The sequence below is a fragment of the Symphalangus syndactylus genome, chromosome 4, assembly GCF_028878055.3.
Source record: "Symphalangus syndactylus isolate Jambi chromosome 4, NHGRI_mSymSyn1-v2.1_pri, whole genome shotgun sequence".
NCBI lineage: Eukaryota > Metazoa > Chordata > Mammalia > Primates > Hylobatidae > Symphalangus > Symphalangus syndactylus.
Genome location: NC_072426.2, coordinates 131,814,532 through 131,821,608, shown reverse-complemented (window position 1 = coordinate 131,821,608; position 7,077 = coordinate 131,814,532). Strand labels below are relative to the sequence as shown.

General features: G+C 39.5%; 1 non-coding gene across 1 annotated transcript; it reads right to left on the bottom strand.

Moving 5' to 3' along the window:
• Positions 1 to 4,762: 4,762 nt before the first annotated feature.
• LOC129481506 (U4 spliceosomal RNA) lies at positions 4,763 to 4,901 on the bottom strand. Its single transcript, XR_008657474.1, has one exon. It is a non-coding gene; the product is annotated as a U4 spliceosomal RNA (small nuclear RNA).
• Positions 4,902 to 7,077: the final 2,176 nt, after the last annotated feature.

Below are 7,077 nucleotides of genomic sequence, written 5' to 3'. Positions count from 1 at the left end.
CCTATTTTTATGCTTAAGTTTGATGAAAAATGGACAGCCATATGGAAATGAGGTTGGATAAAAGTGTATGATTGAGTGGTAATTGACTGAGTGAGTGGGGAGACCCAGCAAGGCCTCTCTGTTCAGAGTCTTCTTGGCCTCTCTGTGTAGCATTCCTTCCTCCTGGGGCATAACCCCTCTGAAATGAGGGTCTTCAAGGGAGAAGGACAGAGTGATCTTTCTAGGCTTTATGGTTTTCTTTGGGGAAGAGAGGTTCTACTTCTATGGCCTGCCTTGGGGAAGAGGAATTGTTTTCTATGCTTGCTTAGAGGGAGAAGAAGGGGCAAGAAACAGGAAGATGGGAGAAGGTCAGAAAGACCTTGCTTCAGAGGCCTTCCAGTTTCCTTCGGTTCAAAGTACTCAGCATGCCACGGTGCCAAGTTTAAGGGTATCGTGTTTTGAGCCCTGACAGCTGTATGGGCCTAGGTACCACAGTTTGTATTCTTTCTGGGCTGCAAATGATGGTGGAAGGACTTGGATGGATGGGAAAGGAAGATGTCAGGAGAAATGGAAGCACATGTGGTTTTCTCCCAACAAGTTTAAATATAGCATATAAAAGGAGCGAATAGCATTGAGTTAAAAAAAAATGTCCAATGGGAAGATGACAATCAATTGTCAAGGACAAGGGGTCCTTAAATTATATGTACTGGGTTGCGCTGCTCTCTCCTTTTTTTTTCTGTGCTCCTCTGCCTGGGCCTTGGAGATCCTGCCTAGAAATATTCTTGTCTACCACCTCAAGAGCCATTCCTGGGTGCAGGTCACTGTCCAACTGGAGCAGACATGAAATAGGCCATTAGTGGTATTAGAAAGCATCACAGAATTTGCTAAAGGCAGTCAAGGGTTCCATGTCCCTCAAATGAGAGAGAACAAATAAGGCTTTATAAGTGCAGGTGCTCATTTCAATTTTCCTGTTGGAAATCAAGGTGGAAGCCTTTCTGTGGTAACAGGGACTGGACTTACTCTTCTGCCTGAACAAAAAAACTGAACAAAATATGTGCAACAATGGTTTACCAAGACATGGGACATCAGGTAATAAAAGACAAGAATTCCTGGGAGAGGAGAAACAAATGAGGTGAGGCCTAGGATTGCCCCAGTTTCCTCCCAGGAGAGAGTTTCCAGGCCGTGCTGGAGGGAAGCGGAACCCAGGAGGAGGAGGTTGGTGGTATCCCTGAGTTGAGGAGACAGAACTAGAAATTGGGTAGGCTAAGGTGGCAAAGTACCCAGGGGGAGAGGGCTCCAGAGAACTTCAGAGCTCTGCAGCGGGTCCTCTAGAGTCTTCATCTGAGCATAGGTCAGTGTTTTTGTGGGGGGAAATTATCTGAGGTCAAGGTGGAAAAACACTCAAAAGGTTTACAAGGACCAAACCCCGAATGGTCTGGCACACTAAAAGACAGATGCTCTCAGACTGAATAAAAAACCAATGTAGTTGGGATGTAAAATTGTACCTTGACAAAGCAAAGTTTACTGTTAAAGATTATTTAAATTAATTTAATACAATCAATTATTATGTTTAAATTAAATAAAAAATTAGTTTAAATCTGCAATGAAAATGATATATGACCATCTGGAAGACTTATATACTTTCATAAAATTTGTAGCCAAATTAAAATATATTTGTTTCAATCATTTCTATTTTGACAAAACTAATTACATATGAGCATTAAACATTTAAAAACATTTTTTCAACTCATTCAAAATCATGGATGAATACACTGCAAAAAATTCTCCATATCATATAATGTCATGGAGCTTACTATAGTGTGGGGGTAACTTTTACTTGTAAAGGGCCTACTGAGTTTTCAGTAGGGTCTGAATTAAATGGTTTGTTAAATTTTTCTGCAGTCATCTAGAGTCTATGCTTATTCTTCTGGACGAATGTGAGTTCATTTGTTGAATTTAATACTCAGATAGGCCAGGGCGTTTAACATTAGTTGAGAGTTTGCCATAAGCCAGCCACTTTTCTAACATTCTTGTAACAACCCAGTGAGACGGATATTGCCATTATTTTCTCATTTTTACAAATGCAGAAACTGAAGTCCAGTGAAGTTAAAGAATTAATTCGTCACTGATAAATGGCCCAGCATGAATTTTATATATTCTGATAAAGAGCCAGTTTGTCTACCACATTATATCATGCCAGTATGGTGGTTTTACTTCAATCTTCCATGGTCATGAGGAAAGTATAAACTTTTGTTTGAATTGAAACAGTAGAGTAAGTGAATTCTGAAGTAATCTCTTTAGAGCAGGATTCCTTCCTGCCCTCTTAGTCGAGTGCTGAGTTGGAAGATGTTTTGCTGGGTCAGCACTAGATTCATAAGTGCCTCAGTAAGGGAGCCAACCAAACCGATCATTACTTTTTATTCAGATCTGCATGAATTACTCCAGAATTATTTTCTTCCCCATTTTTAATAGATTTCTAAATGTCCATTCAAAGTTATATATCTTTATTTCTGTAACAATGCGCACATTTATTTCAACATACTCAAAAACTTTCGCTGATAATAAAAGCATGTAGAGTGCTACTTTAGCTTGGGCCTCTGTAATAAAATATCTTAGGGCCGGGCACGGTGGCTCACGCCTGTAATCCCAGCACTATGGGAGGCCGAGATGGGTGGGTCACTTGAGCTCAGGAGTTCAATACCAGCTTGGCCAACATGGTGAAATACCATCTCTACAAAAAGTACAAAAATTAGACGAGCATGGTGGCATGCACCTGTAGTCCCAGCTACTTGGGAGGCTATGGTAGGAGGATCCTTGAGTGAGACTCTGTCACACACACACACACACACACACACACACACACACTCTTAGACTAGCTGTCCAAAACAATGGAAATTCATTTTCTTACAGTTCTGGAGGCTAAAAGTCCAAGATCAAAATGCCTATGGTTTGTGATGAGGGCTCTCTTCCTGCCTGTAGATGCCCCCTTCTTGCTGTGTTCTTATATGGCGGGCATAGGATAAACTGGGATGGGGTGGAGAGCAAGCTCTCTGGGGCTCTTATGAGGGTACCAATGCCATCAGGAGAGTGGCACTCTCATGGCCTCATGTAAACCTAAGTGTCTTCCAAGGATCCCATCTCCAAATACAATTATATTGGTCTTTAAGGCTTCAACATGAATTTTGAGTGAACAGTGTCTACATTACTTTCTCAGAATTGCCTTCTCATATGAAATATCTTAATTAAATAACTTTTGCCATTTCGATAAAGAATTCCAAAATTAAGATAAATTTATTTTTACTTACATTTTGAAAAAGATATTTTTGCTGCCCAATTTTTATTTCAGTGAAAATATTTCCTTTTATTCTACTGCTGTTACAAATACTGGGTTAGAGAGAAATCATTTAGACATAAGTTGCCTTTCTTTGTATTAAACTTGTTTTATGTTAAATTTTGTGCTCTGAATATCACGTGGCAATGTGAATTTAATAAAAACATATTACACCAAAGATAATGCAATGCCTGAAAAATAAATCACACTGGGAGTACCATCTAGCAATGGAGTCCAGTGACATCTAGAGCATGGACAGTGTGTGCAGTAAATGGTCAAATTACAGATTACAAGTGAGTTTGGCAAATATTTCCATAAATGTCTCTTCTCCTCCTCATAACACCTTTATGGTTTGTAATTCCATCAGAATGTAATATGAAAGTTAATGATGGTGTCTGTTTAAGCACATGTAAGTCCTGCAGGTGCATAATCATATATTACCCTCATAGCCACCCAGGAGCCACCATTGTAGGAATGATTACACAGGGGCACGGGAATTCTGCAATGTGCTCGACTTCACAGTTAATACGCAGTTGGGATGGACTGTCAGCTCAGGTGCTTGACTCTGAAGCTCACACTTTTTACTGCTATATTAGAATCGATTCATTCAGATATAAATATTATTCAGGGGCAATCCTCAGATATGCAGGTAGAACATGACCTGCATTGGGCCCCCTGTCATGTGAATCAATGACCCTCATTCTTAGCTATTGGCTGACTCCATCCCAACAGTCTGGACAAAGCAGCCCAAGTATTCTGTCACTGTGAGAAACTGGTTGGTTACACTGTTTCTCCATTCAGATGAATTAGAGCTGTTGACCCCTAAGGTTAGCTGCAAATAGCAAATTGGAAACCATAAAATATTGAGTGTCAAAAGGCAAATGGTTTAACTTATTCTGACTTGGAAACTGCTCTGGAACATAGCTCTAAATGACTAAAAATCTTTACTATGGTTGGATGGAAATGTTAAGGCATAAATTTAAGGCTGCTTCTAATATCTATTGCATATGTAAGAGAAAGTGGAGTTTGATTTTTCTTGCTGTCTCAGAATTGTGGCTAAAACCCAAAGCTGAGGACACAAGGCACTAAGTATTCCTAAGCCACTAATAGTTGCCAGTGCATGATGAGTGGCAGTTATCCCTACTACTACCACTAGTTACCATCTACCCCTGTCCCCTGATTTCCTCCTGCACCCCAGGAACTTGGAGGAACAACTTTCACAGTTTGTGGTTGGAGGTCCTCTCTCCTCTGTCTATCCTTGGAGAAGGTGACAGTGGTGCTTTTCCATTCATGGAGCCAAGTGAGTCAGCTTTGATAAAATACTCATGAAGGTTGGGGGTGTCTTGAAAAAGAGGAGACTGACACCCTTTCCCTTTAAGTACTTACTTAGCTGCAGAATCTGGAGACTTAAAAAAAATTGTCAGCTTTTTTTAAACCTGAGATAGTTAAGGCTCTATACAGACTGTCAAAAATTGCCTATGCCAACTATATTTCAAGTCATGATGATGGGGTATTGGGAAAAGTTTTTAATTAGCAGTAATCGCACCTCAAATAAACCTCATTGGCTGTGAGACTGTCATGGTGCAAAGCTAGAATCTGGAGACTTCTGTTGCTATATGTATGACATGCTTTTGTTTTCAGCTCTCCTACCTCATAATAGAAAAGAAGAGGGAAATGCTGGTCCATGTCTCCTGATTTTGAAGATGTGTTCATGGCAAGGTTGAAGGAGAAAAGGTGTTAAATGGAGGAGCCCTTGGAGACTGAGAGGATATTGGACATGTAGGTCTAGTGTGGAACTTCACAAGTACACCCCTTATGTAGAGGCTGACACATCAGGGGAGGCCATCACAACCAGATGGAGGCAGCTTAAACTACAAGAAGATTAGAGGCCTTTCCCAACTCTATGTCTTCCCATGGAGACAATCACATGAGGAGAGTTTTGTTGCATCAGCCCCATCATCATCTTGTCCCCAAATCCATAGTAGCAAATGTCCCTGTACATTTATCCAGAGGAGAGGAAATTTGTATATAAAAGAGACATCTGCACCTCCGTGTTTATTGCAGCACCACTCACAATAGCCCAGATATGGAATCAACCTAAGTGTCCATCAATAGAAGAACCACATGACGCACCATGGAATACTATTCAGCCGCAAAAAGAATGAAATCCTGTCATTCACAGCAACATGCGTAGAACTGGGGGATATTATGCTAAGTGAAATAAGCCAGGAATAGAAAGTTAAACTCCAGTATGTTCTCACTTACATGGGGAAGCTAAAAATTAGTTGAACTCTTAGAGGTAAAAACTATAGCAGAGGATACTAGAGACTGGGAAGGACAGAGGGACATGGGCAAGGGAAAGATTTGTTGAATACAAAATTAAAGGTAGATGGAGAATAAGTTCTAGTGTTCTATATAAAGCACTATAGGATGACTATAGTTAATAATAATATAGTTTTAGACAGCCAGAAGGAGGATATTGAATGTTCCCAGAAATGATAAATGTTTGAGATGATGAATATGCTAATTACCCTGATCATGATACAGTATCAAAAGGTCACTATATACTCTGTAAATATTATTTCAATTATGTGTCAATTCAAACAATGAAGTTTTTTAAAAAAGAAAGGATAAAAAGTGTCCCAGAGACAAACCACACCTTCCTCCTTCACTTCAAACACTAAAGCTTGCATGAGGTAGGGGAAGTGGTAAGAGAGGACAAGAGTTCTGGGTTGAGTGTGACATACAAATATTAAAAATTTAGTGGCATTGGGTCTTTTTTTTTGAGACAGGGTCTCACTCTGTCACCCAGGTTGGAGTGCAGTGGCTAGATCAGATCATGACCCACTTGCAGCCGCAACCTCCTGGGCCCAAACAATCTTCCTACCTCAGCTTCTGGGGCTACAGGTACACTGGGCTAATTTTTTATTTTTTTGTAGAGACAGGATCTTGTCATGTTGCCCAGGCTGATCTTGAACTCCTGAGCTCAAGTGATCCTCTCATCTTGGCCTCACGAAGTGCTGGTATTTACAGGTGTGAGCCAATGTGCCTAGCCACATTGAGTCTTAATTATTGCAACAAAAAAGATTGACATTGTTTTAATAACTAAAAATGACTACAGAATCATCCTAAGACATTGTTAAGGCAGCAAACACCCAGCTGGAAAGCAAATTTGATCTAGTGTTGCTGGTGGACATAGTTGAAAGACAAAAATCATTTTGTAATTGAACTCCAACAAATTGTGACTTCTCAATCAGCAGGTATATTTATAAGCAAATTGTTTTCTCCCAGCAAGTTTCCATGTCATTTTCTTTATGGGCAAATATTCAGTTGCTTTTTCTCTTATCTCAATCATGGCTCTCCAGTAGAATTTTCAGTGATGATGAAAATGTTCTATATATGTGCAGACCAATATAGTATCCACTATACCCATGTGGTCATTGAACACTTGAAAATGTGGCAAGAAACTGAGCTTTTAGTTTAATTTTAATTTTGATTTAAATTTCAATAATATGTGGCTAGTAGCAACAGTGCTGGTCAACACTCTTGAAAAAAAATTGAGTAAAAGCAAAGGTGAAGATGAAGGAAAGTTCTATGTTAATAGGTGTTTTTGTATGAATTTATTCTTAAGGGCAGTATAGAAGTATTAATGTATATTAACTTGGCTAGGACTTATTTGAATACAATTTAAGGAAAATCTTTACAGTTTTAAAAATAAGTCACACGTTCAAAAACCCATTTGTTGATAGTGTTGAAAGAATGGAATG